At 38.8% G+C, this 19,050-nt stretch overlaps 1 long non-coding RNA gene across 4 annotated transcripts in view; it reads right to left on the bottom strand.

The window, feature by feature from the left end:
* Positions 1–19,050, bottom strand: part of LOC127050254 (uncharacterized) — a 40,874-nt gene that overhangs the window by 18,716 nt on the left and 3,108 nt on the right. For all 4 annotated transcript variants that reach the window (XR_007774178.1, XR_007774177.1, XR_007774176.1 and 1 more), the window contains exons 2-3: positions 6,493–6,607; positions 2,795–2,943 (exon numbers count right to left, since the gene is read on the bottom strand). This is a non-coding gene — a long non-coding RNA (uncharacterized LOC127050254). The remainder of the gene's footprint in view (positions 1–2,794; positions 2,944–6,492; positions 6,608–19,050) is intronic.

The following is a 19,050-nucleotide window of genomic DNA, read 5'->3' as shown; positions in this document are numbered from 1 at the left end:
TAATTAAGTTTTTGTAATTGTTCACTTCAGTTTTCGCTGTAACAAATCATGGGTGTTAGCTGCAAATCAGTACACCACGGTATGAGTAAATTAGGCAAAACAGTGGAAGACACTCAAAATAAGAAAAATACAGATCACTAAACAACTGAACATCTGTATTCAGCCCCTTCTTTATGACGATATTATTATTTTCACTGCATAATGATACTTTTTGAGACAGTAAATCCTTTTATTCTTTTCAAGGATGTGGTTAATATAAAAACACAGCAAGTGTTAAGCATTTAGTGGGCAAAAGGTTTTCCCATGAATCCTCTGCTTTGTAAAGTCAGGTTAGAAAGAATAAAATTGGAGACATACGGACAAATACTGACCTGTGAGTGAGAGTAAAGGCTTCAGAAATTCAATATTGTGGTAGAGAAATACGCAGGTAAGCACTGAACAAATGTTTATAGATTAAATTTCTGTGGATTCATAGTGTTTAAAATAGCAGTGGTTGCCTTTTACTTAGATGTCATAACAGCAATGAAATGACAAAGAAGACAACTGACACGTCACAGACACATAAGCCTACTCCTATATAGTTGACAACATGGTGTGATATCTCGCCAAAGATAACTTCATAACTTGCTGAAGTGTGACTTAAGGATGCCCCGGAGCAGCAACAACTTATGTACCTTTTTTGTGGATAATTTCTTATAAGCCATAGTTTTATTTAATAAGTGATACTATGTTGCCTTTGACCTAGCGGTGGCTGTTGTGGGTGGGATTTTCAGACGCACACAGCGTAAGCCGACATATGCTCCCTTTGAAGTTGTAAGGTGGTAAGCCAGTGATTAGGTGAACTTACCTCATGTCAAATGGGAAGGACCTAAGTGTATTTAATCATGTATTTAATACATCATACACATCAAATACTAGTTGTTAAAATATATAAGCAAGTGCATAATCAATATAACTAATACAGTGGGTGCACTAGTTTTTAAGGTGGTTTCACATAACTTCTTGGGAAGGAATGCAAAACAGCCACCTGCGTAAGTAAGATACCCTGTTCAACTCTTGAAATGTCCTTGGAGTTGGGTACAGGACAAGGATGAAGTTACAATGAGAGGTCATGGTGACCCAGCCACATATAATCAAGATAAACAAGGAAAGTCCCTAAAGTCCCTGTTAAATATTCAGATTTGTTATTATTGCTAATAAATAGATAAGCACATTATATAACTTAGTATGTAATGCAGAATCTTATATTTGGTCACAGATATTGCTAATTATGTACCAAATCAGAGACGAGGGGTTTTGATAGAAATGAGAGTGTCATCTTGAGTATAAAATAGCGTACAGAGACTTAAGTCTTTACCTTTATGTACCAATCACTGGCTGAGTTTATACAGATCACTGGGGTGTGACACTTTGTACCTGTGCTCCTTGGTTCTGAACTCTGGAGTTAGTCATGGTTTTGTCTGCTACAGCAAGCAGTAGTTGTTCGCTTTGCAAGGTTTGTAAGGTAACCCTGGTTGATGGGCCTGAAAACATCCTTACAGAAGCCACTGGGAGTTTTACCATTGACATAAATGGAGCCATGTTAGGCCAATGCTGAATACTCTTGGAAATCCCAATCTCTATCTTCTTCTCTCCCTTTTGTAATTTTGAACCTTTCTTCCATGCCAGTAGAAAGAGAGTGTTAACATTTTCAAAAAAATACATAATTTATGTAGAAAAAATGCATGTTGTTTCTGTTTGGGGATTTTGTTTTTGGTTTTTTGTTTTGTTTTTACAAGCAAACTACCCACACTGATGAGGCCTCCCCTGGAGTACTGTGTCCAGTTGTGGGTGCCATACTTTAAGAATGATGTGGACAAATTGGAGAGAGCCCTGAGGAGAGCAACAAAAACGATAACAGGTGTAGAATACCTGATCTATGGAAAAGGTTAAAAATACCGGCCATGCTGAGTTTTGAGAAAAGAAGACTGAGTGGGTACTTCATAAGTCTTCAAATACGTTAGAGGTTGTTGTAAAAGGGATGATGATCAATTATTCTCCATGTCCACGGAGGGTAGGACAAGTAATTGGCTTAATCAGCAGCAAGGGAGATTTAGGTTAGATAGTAGGAAAATCTTGCCAACTATAAAAATAATTAAGTATGGGAGTAGGCTTCCAAGGGAGGTTGTGGAGGTTTTTAAGAACAGGTCAGACAAGCACCTGTCATGGATGGTCTAGACCAGGGATCCTCAACGCAGTGCCCGTGGGTGCCATGGCACCCCCTGGGGCATCTAAGTGCGCCTGTGTACTGGCCAGTGGACAAGCATCCACTGAAATGCCGCTGACAAGCATCATCATCTGGAGGTGTCACCGCCGAAATGCCATCGATTTTCGGCGGCATTTTGGCGGCAACGCCTCCGGATGACCCTGCTTGTCGGCGGTGACGCCTATTGACATTGCTGTGCGGCAATTCGGCAGATGCTTGTCCACTGCCACGGTCCTCCATGGCTCATCATCTGGTGCCCACCAGACGAAAAAGGTTGGGGACCACTGGTCTAGACATACTTGGTCTCACCTGAGCCCAGGGGGATGGACCAGCTAACTTCTCGAGGTTCTTTCCAGCCCAACATATCTCTGATTCTGTATTATATGCAAAACTTAGATAAACCAGATGTTACTACAAGGCCCAGCTGTGCCTGGTTGAAGATAAAAGTGCTTAGCTTGAAACACTTGGGAGAGCTGTGTATGCAACTTGGGTTGCGGGACCAAGGACATATTTTACCCTCAGATGCTGGCAAAGGGCAGAAGATCATACCTGCATACATGCCAAAGAATGGGCCATGTCATGTTCTCCACTGGGGAGAAACCCACAACTGGCTGAGTTTCTTACAAATCATCCTTTCGGGAGGCTGCCTTCTGTTGGTTCCCTGCTTTCACCAAGGCCAAATCTTCCCTCACTGGCACCTGGATACCAAGAAGACAGATGCATTCAAAATGCCATAGACAGATTAAATAAACAGATTAGATTTGCTAGCTGTTCTAATGCTATATTCTGAAATAGGTGGAACATAAATCACTTCAGTATAAGTAACTAGCAATGTCAGTTGGAATGATATATGCTCTTCTGTCTACTGAGATCTACACATGACAGAGAGTACAGAGCTACCTACTGTCCATAAGTGTGTCTCTGCCTAAGTATCTTGCTCAAAATCCTGAGTTTTGGCAATACCACTCCTCCTTTGAGGATCCTGCCATCACAAATACGATATAGAAACAGTGATCTGCACTTTCTGAAGGGTAGCATAATGCCAAAGCATCAAAAGCAAAGAACTCAGGGCCATGTACTGACCTCAATGAGCAGCAGAATTGACACTGATCTTGGGAGAGCTCTGTCTGTGACTCGAAGGCAGAATGAGGCCCAAAGGCTGCTCTAAGCTCTTCAAACAGTCAACTTAAGTAGCAATTGTATTTATTTATCTAGCTTTCACCATGATAGATAACAAATATATATACTTAACTCAAGGTAAACTTCTGAGCCCTAAGTATGGATCTGAGAGTAGAATTTGGCCTTTAGGTCATGTATTGACTTCCATCCATGCACACAGCTTTCATTGACTTCAATGGGAGTTTCATATGCAGATAAACAGCAGTGCAAGATCTAGAAATGTATTAGTTAACTCAAGTGTTCTTGTAACCCAGCCTGAAATAAATGTCGAAAGTTGTGGGTTTGTTTTACCTCAACAAATACATACGCTGCATGGAGGAGGCACCTTTTTGACACCCAAAAAAGAAAATACAGTGAAATCCATGACACAAATGCCATGTTCTGATGCAAAATACCAGAAGATAAAAAAACCCTTGAAAATACTGAGTGGAAAATGTGTCAAGTGCATAATATATTTTTTCTTAAGCTTGACAGTGACATTAAAGAATGTTAGCAAAGGTGTTCTTCCTAAAAATAAATATTTTGTAGACATTATGGATTAAATTCACCACTATGCAGAAGGACCAGCACAAAGCTTATCTACCACTTAACTCCTAAGAATGAAATCTTGGCCCCACTGAAGTCAGCGGCAAAACTCTCTATGGGCATAAGTGGTGCACAAGTCTTGTATTGGCCGTCTACATGGTCAGTGGTGAATTTTACCCTTACTGATTTTTATCTTGGTTCATTTATGAGAGGTTGGATAAATATTGTATGGTAGGCACAAATATAACAGTTTACGCTTTATGAAGTCTTTTTCTCATTGGTAAAGGAAGCATGATGGACCCACAGTTAATGTTGATATCAAATAAAATGACTTTTAGCCACTTTTTGTCCATGGGGAAACATATTTCATTCTAACTGCATCAACAAAATGGTGACTCAGACAAGAAACCCATCCCTTATTCCTAAACATTTCTCATTGTCAGTATTAGTATTTTATTCCTTTTGTTCTGTTTAGTATTTAGGTGGGAAAGGATCCCCAAATTATTACAGAGATTAAAGAATTTATAAACCTGTAAAATGGATGTAATATTTCCTTTCTCCTACCCTTGTTCTATCTAGCCTATTTAGATTGTAAGCTCCTCACAGACTAATTCTTATTATGTATCGAGCCCTGTGCAGATACAAAATTTGTATCCGCATCTGATCTGTGATCTGCAAAAATGGTCCGTGGATATAAAGTGGATATCTGTGGATTTGCAGGGCTCTAATTAGGTGTTGGTACAGTTTCTAGCACAATATGGGCCCAATATCTTTTGTGGTGCCTAGATGCTACAATAATATAAATAATAATTAATGATAGTTGGAGAAGTGTGTTCAATGATAATTATGAGCAAAGTAATTAAAACAAACATAAATACACACACACATATTAATGAGAATACAGTAAGGCACATTTAGCATTTCTGAATACAGAAAATGAAGTAACAAAGCATAAAGAGAGAATGCAGATGTAAAATTAGCCTCTATCAACTGTATTCTACTTGGTTTATGCTTGTCCAGCTCTGACTGGTGTAACTTATAATTAGTCTCTGCCTGCAGTTATATGGTTCCAAAGAACTGTGGATTAAAGAGAAACTCTAGAATTTCTCAGTTACTTGACAAGTTACAACCTGAAAAGCTACACTTAGACCATTAAAGATTTTTCACAGTGACATTTTAGTGCAGCTGGGGAAATATGCCACCTTGCCATTTATTATTTTCAGAGCATGGATAGAGAAAAGGAGGTTGCTATGAAGAACAAAATAAAATGGTTTACACGTATAGAGGTGAGGTGAAGAATGCTGATAAATATACTTCACTGAATGTCAGCAAATGTCACTCGAGAAGCCATTTGCAGCTACCCTAACAGCTTCACAAACCAACAAAGAGTAGCAAAACCAGGCAAAACGAGTTGGGCGTACTCACTTCCACATGAATAAGCAATGAGCACTCTCAGAAGTTACACCAGAAAGTTGTTAAACTTGATAGATGAAGCTTTTCAAAACACCTTGTTGTGTACTATATCTTGCTATGAAAGACTATGGATGGTTTAGAGTGAAAAGGAGACATCATTGCGCAGAATGATGTGATTTAAGCATTTTTATTCAAACTCTTGTGTTTGACTTTGTATTAATAGGGTGGTTTTAACAAAAGAATGCTTCATCACAACATTTTCCCCCCATAAGGGCTGGTCTTTTTGTCTGAACTTCTTTTGACACTCATTCTGTTAGATTATTAGCCTTTTCTCCTTCAAGTATAGACCCTATTTACCACTCTAAGAGAAAGATTTATATTACAACAATTAGTTGATAGTAACAACACTGCAAAAAAAGACTCCTATGTTGAAAATATTCTAACAGTAGTTATCTAAATCATCCAAATATAAGTGAAAGACCTTCCATATATCTCCTATCTTCCCAGGAGCATCTGATTTGTAGATCAATGGATCAGCTCCATTTGTTTCACAGACATGACGACCTGGAAAACTGCTCATTGTGAAAATCGCAATTCTTGAGAGAAGACAACAAGAGTCCCTCAGATTTATTATTAATTTGGATTGTCTGCAGCTTCTTGAACCTCTACCTTTCATGATAATAAATGGAAGTGAAGATCTTTGACTCAGAAAATACCTCCATGGAAATATGAGAGTTCTTAACATTTCGAAAAGTCTGATTGCTTTTATAATGAATTTTTCAACTTTGTTTTCCTCCTAAAATTCTCCTTCATTCCAAATTATTTTAGCAGAGTCACGAGCAGACTAGATCATTTTGAGATCAGCCCTTAAATATCCCTACCCACAGAAATTAAGGCCAATTCTGTTTTCATCAGTGAAATGCAGGGACATATAGCATACATGCATAGGGTCATACAAGGCCTTCTTTGTTGAATGTATGTCATACATTCTGAGGCTCTCAAAGATAAAGGAAATACTTCATTTAAACTTCTCTCCATATGTTCTTGTGAATGTATAAATAACCTATTTTATAATGACATCATAAAAATTTAGGACTTAAATTTGTGTAAAGTAAATTTGTTATACTTACAGATCTTGCAGATGGACTGAGGGAGAAACCTTCATTCTTTGTGTGGTATATTTACAGTACTTATATAGTGATTTTGTTTCATGGAAAACAAGACATCATTACAAGTTTCTTCAGCCTGTTTTTGCAAAATCAAAATAGAGGGTGAGCTTTATTAGTCAAATTAAACCTTGCCTTAAACTAAATTGACTTTAAAAGTTAGATTTATAAATGACCAATGAAACTAGAAAAGCAAATTTTGCAATTCAGGCATCACTGTGTGACCTTCACTGGATTGGGGACTATGACTCCCTACTTTTTTTTTTTACAGTTTCTTATGGGAATAGAAGTTGTTTCTGAAACAACATAGACATTAGACAACATCAATAATGTTGTCATTAAGTAGCAATTGTGAAACTTCTCTGCCTTTGTTCAGAATTTCAGTATCAAATTAAAATAGATACCACAATCTTAACCAACTATAATAAGACAGACGGACATTGCAAATACACATGGCAACAAAGGAAAAAAGTGGATATTAATTTGTCGCCTTATCGTCAGCCATCTCCAGATGCCTTATCTAAAGAGACTTTTATAACAGGAGTGGTCAACATCAAAAACATGTGTTCAGTAAAACACAATAAAACTTACCTCTTTTTGTGCACAAAATGTCTCCCTCTTTGTGCATAACTTTTTTTTTAAGAAGCAGCACATCATACATATTCATCTGTTGTATGTTTGTCAACAGAGGAAATAGTATAGATTCTTCAAATGTTTTAAGAAATATGAATTGCCAGACTGAAAATTTATTGAAGCAGTTCCCAGAACAGACAAACACTTTTAATAAATATTCTTGTTTTGTGACAGGCACAGAAAAGAAAGTGTTGGTTAGAAGCCTGCATCAGCTAATTCATGGTCCAGTTCCTATTTCTCCTACCCGTAAGTAGGTAGGCTACTATGCATATTATGGACCTGATCCAATGTCTACTGAAGTCACCAGAAAGATTCCCACTGACTTTAAGGGTCTTTTGATCAGGCCCTAAATCCCAAGGGCTTGATCCTGCAGGCCTTCTGTAGTCAAAACTTGATTTACAAAACTATGTTATATTGTAATTGAAGATCATTAAAACTACAGTGTTAGCATATGGGCCAAAAATCTGCAGTTCTTACTCAGTCAAAATCATCTCCATTTGGAGACATGGAAGTTTTCCCTAGGTAAAGACTGCAGGATTTGGCTCCATATTGACCCACAATAATGACGAATCATAGTTTCCACTCTAAAGATTTTTTTTTTGTTTTTGTTTTTTTGGGGGGGTACTTGTGTCCTTCTAGGTAAAAAGGAACATATAGTTCTAAATGGAAAAAATCATACTTTGCCCTTTTTTATTTTAATGGCCAAACATTGTAATGCTACCTAAACAGAAATTCTTGTCAGCTAATAGGTTCCTTTAGTTTGTAATAAATAGGAATGCTAATGACCAAAATTTGGTATTTGGTATGCATTAGCTTTTGTAAGTCTTTTCTTTAAGGCCTCATTGACATTCAATATGGCAAGCTTCCTTTGAAACATATTTATAAAATAACTGCAGTATAATTAAACCAACAAAGCCATCTTTTAAGTAAGCTTAATAGCTCAGTTTCTCACTCTGTAAAATTTTTATTTTAAAGAGGGAAAATAGTTATGCCTCAATTCTACAGTATATTTCATTTTGCATCTAATATTTCCTTCGCATCTGCAATCTGTGCATATCTAATTTTTGACAACTATGATTACTAATAAAGTGTTCATGAAAGATATGCTTCATAGCTTCTTCAACAAGAATAATGTATTTTTGTTAATGGGAACTGTAATGTATCTTGACAGATACAATATATAAAATATGTTTTTTTTTCTTAATTGTTAATGTTGTGGTTCTGCATATACAGGAAGTGGATCAACAGATATGGCAGGTAATAATCAAAGTGGATGCTATTTTATAAAATGTAACTAAAAATATTTTAATGATATAAAAGCAATAGATAAATAAAAGCAATTACATTTAATTTTGCTTTCAGCTAGTGAGCAATTCATTGTTAGCTTTAATAGGGGAGAAAGCTCATGCAGAAAACTAATGGTAGATTCGATGTTAGCATTATTCATCAGGGTCTCTAAGTAGTACTTATTCTGGGATATTTCTCTGGCAGAGTAAAATGTTCTACCTAAAGGTACTTGGTCCCTGATAAACCTAATTCATAATAATACACCTCTCATTCAGAAAATTAAAGTTTACAGAGTTCTCAGCAGTTTGCAAATCTTTTCACTATTTAGAACAATGATTGTGTTTTCTCAAGACAAACTAAAAAGTGATACATCAAATTATACTAACATAGAATCTCTCGACTGCTTCTTAAACTCGTCCTCGATAGTATGAACCCTTAGACCCCTCCTACAGTATGGTGAATAAATACAGTTGACATCATTGTTATAATCTTTATTTAAAACTGTTACCAAGGTTACAAATTACCATCACTGTGTGCAACAGGTCCTTCTGAAGTAGTATCATTACAGATTAACTGTAATGTGTAGGATTATAATAAAAGGCATAAGGGATTATGCGAGAGGAAAAAATGCTAGTAATAACACAAATACATCTACTTTCTATAGTGCATTGGTTTGCAAAAGCTTCACTCTCAATGCTGAAAAACAAAATGTGGCTTTTTTATCACTTGGGCATTTACGGGGATGCATAGTTAAATATGCTAACTGCATCTTGTAGTGGCTTTGCAAACTTCAGAGTGAGGAAGGGGAAACATGGTTTCTCTTGAGGTATAAATCTGCTACCGCTGAAGGATGTTCTCACAGTCTCTACTATTGGTGAATGATCTCGCTGGTGAGGAAATATGCTCCGATGATGCGGCGTTGCGCTCCAGTGACAGAAAATAGCGTTATGTAGTGTTCAACGCAACTAGTGCCAGAGCTATTGGCCTGAGTCTACTCGCAGTGATACTGCGATATCACTGAAGTCAATAAGGCTACGTCTGTGTAAATCTGGAGTAAATGAACTCAGAAACTCAGGGACCGTGAAACTGACTCCGATTTATTTTGTCTCGTGTGAAAGTGGGAGAAACACCAGCTGGCATGAAAGAGTGTAAAAGAGAAGTCGAAATACTACATAACTTTGGCTATTCTAAAGGTCATTGACAAGCCTTTCCCACCAACACCCAAATCCCAGTCCGACAGACTGAGGCTCAGTCACTGTATTATGCCCTCAATTTAGTGAAACAAATCCGAAGTATTAAAGTCTTTGTAACTAATTGCACGCTCTCGTGTATAAATAATTATCTCCATATAGAGGCAGAACAACAACGTACCAGAAGTATTGGAGGGAACAAGCCGATTTACGTCTATAGCTTCCCCCACCCACCCCGGAGCATAAATCTCCACAGACCTCCGCGACTGCAGCTGGCAAGGCTAGGGGTATAAGCAAAGAAAGGAATAAAACCGAACAGGTTATTGTCAGGAGAATAGCACGATCGGAGTTTGTTAGCAACTATCTCGCCTTTCTGTTTAGAGGTCAGTGTTACTGCTCGTCCCGGGGAGCTGTGCCACTCCGCTCATTCCCATCTGCCCTGTCTGCCATTAGGGCGGCTAAGCAGGCGGGGAAAAGCCTAAAGACAGAGAAGATGCTAAAGGGGTCAGAGAGGTGAGGCAAGGGCTGGGGTGGTTTGGCCGTGAACTTTTGGAGACAGGGTGTATTTTCTCTCCGGAGATCGGGCTCAGCCAGTCTGAGATGAATTTGAGAGACTAGTTTCCCCCCTTCCTCGGCAAACAATCCCTGACCAAAATTAGAAACCCCTCACCCCCGGTCCTCCAGCCAGCCCTGGGCCTTGCGGGTGGTGGTGACGCAACAAAGCGATTTGTTTTCCTCTTTGGGGCGATTTAGGGAAACTAGAAAAACAAACATTGGTCCGTCTAATGACATAGGTGGAGAAAGCTACTAAGGGAAAGAAAACGGGGCACATCCTTTTAGAGGAAGGAAAAGGGTTCTCTGAAGAGAGAAAACAAAAGCTGTCAATAGTCATTGTAACCCCACCATGAACCAAGGACCTCCTGGACACACTCCGAGAGCTAACCTCCCAGAACTTCCCATTACCTTTTCATGACACTTCACTAATGCTCACACAATAGCCAGCTGAGCCGTTTGAGCAAAGATATTTTAACCTGAACTAAACAGTGTCTCCAGACAATAGGTTGCAAAGCAACATCTGGTACTACACATTCACAATGATGTGCGAAGGCATACGCTTAACGTCTGGAAGTTTATGTCAACAATAAGCAGTTTAGGAGTCTGCTGCTGTTCAGCCTGAGATCTTAATAAATGACTATTAGCTGGTGGTTCTTAGGTGAGCATCTCAGATCCGTCCTCTCAGGGAATCCTGGGCAGCTGGATCTTGCCAGGCAGAAATAGGGGAGCCGTATAGATTCGTATTGGATTCGAATATATAGATACACACACGCACTAATCCAGTATATGCGTCTGTCTCTAGGAACAAAGAATCTAGTGGCAAGTGCTGGAGTAAATGCCCCAGAACTCCTATCCAGGCAGAAGAAAGATAGAGATGAGTCAGTGAAAAGCATTTTTTTCCTTCCCGTATATTTTCGTGGGGCCACGAATGTCATCAATCTCTGATGATGATGAACAAAAGTGGACATAAGTAAATGACCAACTTCATTAAAGCGCTTGTTTAAATGAGGGGGACTCTGAACTAATGAAACAACGGGAGGTGACTATTGCGAACAGCTGTTCCTCATACATATTTCATTATACGATCAGATAATACGTCCTACTACCATCTCAATTATTCAAAGATAAACATTTTCAAGACGTTTTGACATCTGTCTTAGTGCCTGCTATTAATTTAGTAATCACTGTAGTTAAAGGTATATGGGACTGTGCCTCGCAAAATCTCCTCTTTGATTTACTAACACGAGATAGATAATATTCGCCCCCACAAAATCCCCTCAAAGGGTGAAATTCTCTCATTGTGGCCCTGGAACTCGTTTTAAGGGCTTCTCCCGATTGTTACCGACACTGGGCGAAGCGACTATTTGCAGATTGTCACTGCTGTGGTACTCTGCTGTACATAGAGAAGTGGCGAGGGCGGGTTATTACTGCATCATTGCATCCTTTAGGCAAAACTGCGCTGCTTGATCCCAAACCGCTCTTGGGGATCTGTATGCTCAGAGCCACTTGATCCAGACAGTATTTTGAGAGACAGCTCTGCGCCTAGCACGGGGCACTTTCAGACGTTGCGTCAAGCTCCGAGGAAGGGTGGCTGGCAGATGAAATAACATAGAACTGTTGGGGAGGCTGCTGCCCCTTTTCTGTCTGGCGAGGAAGGTTGAAAAAGTTGCAGTCGTCAGTTTGTTCCCAATTGTTTACAGAATTGCTTCTACTTTTCTTCTCTTAAAAAAGCTGAAGATCATAACACTATGTGCGCACTAACAAACAATGCGTCGTATAAGTGTCTGAATAACTGTCCCCCGCCTCTTTCCAGTCCCCCCCCAACAAAACAGAACCCTTTCAAGCACACTTAGCAAAACAGCCTGGCAGAAGTGAATACAAGTACGGTGAATAAGGAGGATTCGTGTAGTTTGATGTGGCTTGATTTTACTCTGGGAACGAAATGCACGAGTCCCCGATCAGAAAGGTGAGTGATCTGGTCCTCTAGATTCTTTGGGAAAGTATGTCAGGAAAAAAAAAACGGCTGTATGGAGTCTGAATTTACTAAAACTTGTTCTTTTGTGCCTATTTCCTGGCTATAATCCCTTTTCTTCAAATAAGAACTTTCCCTAAACTACCAGATGTTGCTCGTACCCGTTAAAGATTGAGTCAAACGAATGCAGGGATAAAAAAAAACAACTTCCCAACTCTCTTTCAGACACTATTTATTAAATTAAAGTCTTCACTGCCCTCCATACTTTTTATCTGATAAAGTTCACATGCAGAAAGAAACTGGAACCTGCATCACAACATTTCCAGATAAATACGATGTAAATATAGAAAGACATGCATGTTTTTCTCCCACAAAAGAACTTAATTAAAGCTAGCTTGGGAGCTGCAATCCTGCCAGTAAAATGGGGATTTGCTTTGTAAAAGGCTTAGAAATCATGTTTTAAATAGCAAAACTGTACATTAGGAGAAGAATGCTGTTCTCATACTAAACGTCATATTCACATTCCATAAAGGGTTTTGCGAATGTGACACTCAGCCACGCATTTGCCCACACAGTCTGCTGCATAAACAAACCACACCCCAATATTGCTTCACAGCTTCAAATCCTGGTTATTAGCAAATGAAATATAGTCGACATCTTTACAGAATGAGTAAAACTGATAACAATACAGCCTTGTCAAAAGGCACTACCTTGGCTAACAGCAGCCAGAGGTTGTTCCTGAGCTTGGTTTGTGTGTTTGGTTTTGGATTTTGTTACACAGAACGGAAGTTACAGGAGTTCATTTCATTTTAATGACCAAATAAAAATAGAGGTCATACTGAAACAAACAAACAAACAAACAACAAAAATAACAAAACAAACAAACAAAAAACCCACCCAACCATTGCAGGCATTTAGAAGTAAAGGGGTGTTTTGGTAAAATGGAATACAATATACTCAGCGTCAACTATTTTTAATCCTCAAGATATTACCTACAGCTGAAGACCTTCCCCTTCCTTGAATCGTCTGTGCTAATAAATGGGTTAACGGTGGGCTCTGAATCTCTACTTCTTTACATATTCAAGTAATAAGGGGAGACCAGGTGTCTCTGTAGGTTAACATTAAATTAGACCAAGTTTGTCATCTTTTCAAGCGAGACTGTCCTACACTTTTAAAAGTCTACTCCAAGTCTGCCTGGAAACTTTCAATTACCCTCATCTGTTTAACCACGTGTCACCGGCCTGTACCTGACTCCTGGGCTAAGCTAAAGCCCCTGTGTAGTTCTGTGTTGTACCTGCAGCTCTATTGCTGCACAGCTTCAAGACTTCCTTCTCCCTATTGATTGCGCTGTGTCCAAACAGGGCAAAAGACGAGAATTGTATTCGACAGATGCTGCTCACTCGTGAATAACAGGTTCAGTGCATGCGGTATCTCTCGCCATTATCCTGTAAGTTAATATTGAGTAGCAATAGCTGTCTAAATATCAAAATCTATTTATAAGGGATGCAGAGCCATGACCTCTCCAGCTGACCTTCAATAACTGCAGTCTGGAGAAAGGACAAAAAATATGGGACAGCATACAATGAAAGTGTGTGTGTGTGTGTGTGTGTGTGTATGTGTGTGTGTGTGTGAGAGAGAGAGATGAGCACGGGTACTTTGTTATGAATTATTTAGAGTGTATTTGGTTCCTAGAATTGCATCCTCTTTACAAATATGGAGTGTGTAGATTCTGAATGGTATTTGCACTACCTATGATTGTACGTTATGTTAATTTACCAACTAACGTGTATCAGTAGAATTTTTTTTAAAAAAACCTCTTGGTTAAGTATTAGGTTTAATGCTATAGTCGTTTTAAAGCTAGGAGGGTGAAGAATGAAGCACAAAACAACTCCACATACATTTCGGAAATAATTTTACACGTTTTTGAGACTTCATCAGCATGAAGGGGAAAGTTCCCTTTCCTAAAATAAGGACCCAGCCTCATCGTGTCTATCTCAACAAGGCAAAGATTTTAGTAAAATCGGGGTAGGGCGTGTGGGGGAAGGAGGGGGAATTTGATCGGTTTATTTATCACAATCGTTGTTTTATGAATGACTTTGGACTATTGCCTGAGGACCGGTTAGAATTTCTGAAAAGTGATTAATAAAAAAAAGAAAGAGGCTAACCCTGCAGAGTCAGACATTGTCCCACACGAGGACATGCTATCTCAGTGCTTCCAGTTTCAGGGTGTGCTTTAAGGCATTGTTTTAAAAAAGAGCCGTAGGGCTGTTTTGCAAAGTAGGGTCCCAGGGCAGAGATGACTATTATAAAGCCCAGTCTCTCGGGGGGAGGGGGGAGAGAACTCAGAAAACACCGCTGTTCCCGTGCAGCTGTCGAGAGTTCGTCCAGTCTGAATTAACAACTGTGTAAAACTAGATCAACTGTCCAACTGTGAAACTGCTTTCCCTTCCCTCCCCCCCCCCGCCTTACTGGCCCCTCCCCAGCTCAGCAGCTCCCTGCATTAATATGGCGCCTGCAAGCGAGAGAAGCACTTTCCTGATGTTTAGCAGTTGAAATGTACTCCCTGAAGGTCACATCAGGCAATTTGTTCGTTTCCTGCCTCAGATCTTCAGGGCTATGCATTTGCGCGTCAGGGGGGCTAGGAGGCAGCTTGGTGCGCCCTACGCACGCTTGGCTGTCAGGGTGTAACCCGGCCCAAAAGGAAATTTCATAACGAAGCAATCATCCTATTGATAAAAATAAACTGGACAGAAACACTGGGGCAGATCTCACAAGCCAGATGTGCCATTGTTTTTAATTGTTGCATTTATTTATTTATATGAGATAAAGCAAGAATTCTACGTTATTTCTTGTGGCTGGAAATTAAAGACTAAAACCTCCTTTGTGACCCTATTAAAACACATGAGCGCCATCCTCAGCTGCTCATGGCTGCTCTAGGGAAAAGAGCTACTACTCTTCGGGGAGAGTAGTTTAGGAGGAAAACTCCATCTCACTGGATTGAACGAGCAGCAAAATATCCTCCCAGTTAGCTAGCTAAATGCTTCTACCCCAGGCAGAGTTGCTAACTATATTAGTCAACTGTTCTCTGCTTCACATTTTGGGGTTTGGTAAATAGCGCTCTTCTCTTGCAGCAAAGGACAATAACGTGCATATGATTAATATTTTTTTTATCCCACTGAAGAAAGTGTCTGAAAAAAAAAAAGAAAATATTAGGTAAATATATTCTCCCTCTAAATCTTTGTTCTTGGTAATAGATTAGGCTATAGGATATTGAATTCCAAATAAAATAAACAAGATCTTAGAAGAGGAATCTCATCTTCCTAATGAATATTTACCCTATGGTCATTACACCTTTAATCGCTCTCGCTTAACTTACCTTGCAGCAGGTAAGAAAGCTATTGCGCCCCTCTTCCTGTGCCTAGAACCCAGGATTTCAAACACAAAGTCCTAGATTTTAAAGTGCTCCCATGTACCAGATGGAGTGGAGGGACAGGCAGGGTTGCCATATTATTGAGTACATACAATATATGAGATGGAAACATTTAAGACTTTTAACTTTTTGTTGCACTGACATGCTGTATTTTTATCAGATACTATTATGTAGACAGAACCATTGTACTGGAGCTGCCTCACAGTTGCTGGATCGTTTCTATCAGATGAAAGATTTTGAATAGTTTTCTTTCAACAATGCATCCTTTTGGCCTTGGTACAAAGAATGTAGGCTTGGTATACACTTAAACAGCTCTGTCACACAGAAAGATTACATGGAGTATATATCGAAGTCTGTCTACATCATTATACGTACAGGGGACAGAATGAAGTTTCTTTTCACCAGTGAAGAAGCCCATTAAAATCTGATGTCCTAGTAGCATCTTCCAGATTTTTCTTATCTGTGATATTCGCTAAGCTGTTAAAAATCTTTACAGCTTGGCTTTAAACTCAGCTGTTTCTTAAGGAAGGAGTGAGTCTGATAACAACATCTTCTGAGAAAATCTACTTCTCTAGGTCTATTAAATGGCTAAGTTACACTAAATCTATCTATCATATACATAATATATAGATCTGTATGTGTGTATATAACAATTGTACGTATGGATGCATAGATATATAGATTTTTCTATACATACCCGCAAATATAGCTATATAGCTACATAAATATATCATAATTTATATTATAAGACATACAAACCACACACACGTGTACATCCATCCTTGTACACACATTGTGTGTGTGTGATATTAGAACACCTATTCCTTCAATGAAATACACATTCCTTTTTAAAGACTTACCCTGCCACTCCCAAGTTTCTTGCTTGAATATAGTTTTTGTCAGTGGCGGCTTCATGTCGGTTTAGAAAAGTTGAAGGCAGAAGGTGATTTTGCACTGAAAGGCTCTGAGCCTTGGAGTTTTTTATTCACTGCTTAATCAAGCGACTTGACCAAACTGCGCGTGCTGAGTCCAACTTTTTTCTTCCCCTTTTCCCAGCTTTGTGCTATCCACTGATTAAGTCCTCATATTAAGCTCGAGTTCCTTTCTAAGCAACTGCTAAGAAGTCAAGAGCATCCTTGCTTGCTTTCTCTCTATGGCCTTTCATGTCCTCAATTTGTTATTCTACTGACACTTTCTTAAAGTTAGCGCAGAGCATTGAAACATTAGTGACAAAAGCCCTGGAAAATCTCTCGCTCCTCACTGCTAAATCCTCTAATGGGTCAATGCATGTCGAATTTTTATTTGATTTCCAATAATCTCTAGGAGTTAAAAATTAAACTTACCCCAGATCAGCGCTGTACCTATGGTGTATTTTCCTGCATTACGTTGTACGCCATTGACTCTCTGATTTCATACCACATGTGCCCACTCATTTATAAATGAGTTTATATATTTGTATTTATCTGTATCTATGTCTTTATAGCTGCAGTAACTTTTTCATTTCGTGTCAAAATAACATCATGTCACTCCATGCCAAAAGTATATGTATCCAATCAAATAGCAACTGCAAGCGGCATCTTCTTTATCAAACCTTCATTTTTGTTGTACACGAGTGTTAAATATCTTTTAATTTATTTTACAATTTTAAAATAAGTATTAGAGTAATTGTTACTTGGAGGTCTTTTATGTATCTAACACTCCTATGGTTCATATGTTTTCTGTTCTTTTACTCTTGTGCTAGGAGATTACATACACTAATTTCTTGTAACATCTAGAAAGCATAAGTTTAATATTTTTAAAAATTCCTGATTCTTAAGGTTTGTCACAATGATCAAAGATTTTAGTTAAAACCTCCTAAAACCTTCCACTTTTTAATTGAAGAATTCTATTTATCTCAATTTGCTGCCTGGGATTTTGTCAAATATTTGTTTAGTTCTGTGGTTTGAATAAGTTTCAGTGTGATCCACGTATAAGCATTTCCACTAACTTGGGGTCAAGTGAATGATAATTTACATGATAAAGAATAATGCCCATTTTGGTCAGTTTGAAACAACTTCACCTTTGAATTTGACACTTTCAGTAAAAATGATAAATAACTGGTTATGTATAGTGCAATTTCCCTATTCGAGTTACTGTACAAAGTCCAACTTCTTAGGCACTTGAATTTCTGAATTATTTATAGCCTTAAGTAGGGCAAATTTGTACCTGCTGTTATTTAAAGTTTCACATATCAGCTTGAGAAGGTCTTACCAGGCCAATAGATCGTTTGTTTATTTCGAGTTTAAAGGCAGTCTTAAAGCAAATGAAATCTAAAAAATTAAGCCATTATCTGTACCTCACCAACCCAGTCCAAACTCGGAATGGATTATTTCCAGGTTGTATATAAAAAGAATTAGGTTTATCTCCTGCATATCCTCTGGCTTCTCTCCTTTTTTGGGAGGGGAGGGGGGGGAAAATATTTCATTTAACCTTTTAGATGCCTGTGGCTCATTGTCTGACAAGGTGGAGCAGTGTTCAGGACAGAAAAGTTAAAAAGGAAAGGGACAAGCCACAGTGCTCTTCTGGGGCTCAGACCCATCTGTCTTCTGGGTTCTGACACGTTGTTTCTATGCATTCTTTTAAGAACAATGTTTAAAAATCAGGTTAATGCAGTTGATGTCCCTATTTCTTCTCTCTCTTTAATCATTTTCAGGTGAGGTCATATCACACATACACACACATGCAAATTATATTATGGATGAGGCCATCAGAGGGTGATCTTGTTCCAATATACGTTATCTTACCTTCCCGAGGATCCTGGTTCCAACTCTTGTCTTCTGGGGTGCAGAGTTAAGAAACAACATTTTTAGCTCGTCCTTCGTTAACAGCCTGGGTCCGCAGGCTCTTCCTGGGAAGAAAGCCTCCTACAGGCACAGGGCCACAAAGTGGTGAGCTAATGCTCGCTAGCTCTGCTCACCAGAGTTTGCAGAGGTTGTAAAAGTTAAGGCAAGAGAGAAGAAGGACCTTTCTTTGTAGATCTGTGCTGAGCTCGGTGATGATCTTGAAATGCGCTAAAAGTACATAAGCAGGGGGACAAAAGAGAAAGGGCTCCAAACAGACCTGTTTCTCGGGAATCTCTCTCTCTCTGTCTCTCTGTGTGTGTTTTTTCGCAGAACGCGAGCTCATTTTTTAGTTACAATTTACAGCCCAATTTATTTACTTTTTGTTTGTTCACAGCTGAATGGTAAAGCTGGGAACACTTCATGTTTACAACAGGCACAGTCTTGCAATTGTTAGGTATAGTTCAAGCAGTGTTTGCTCAGTCACTGAGAGCCATGGAAAGCATATGGGAATCAAGAGATAGACAGTGTGGCGGTCAGATAATGGATTAGAATCAGTGAATGTTATAATCTGTATTATGGGTTTTCTGTCCTTTAGATCGAGCAAAAATTCTAGTGGGTAAGGGTTTAAAAAAA

This window comes from Gopherus flavomarginatus, chromosome 4, assembly GCF_025201925.1.
Source record: "Gopherus flavomarginatus isolate rGopFla2 chromosome 4, rGopFla2.mat.asm, whole genome shotgun sequence".
Taxonomy (NCBI): domain Eukaryota; kingdom Metazoa; phylum Chordata; order Testudines; family Testudinidae; genus Gopherus; species Gopherus flavomarginatus.
Note: the sequence above shows the minus strand (reverse complement) of the source record. Positions and strands in the feature narration are given on the sequence as shown.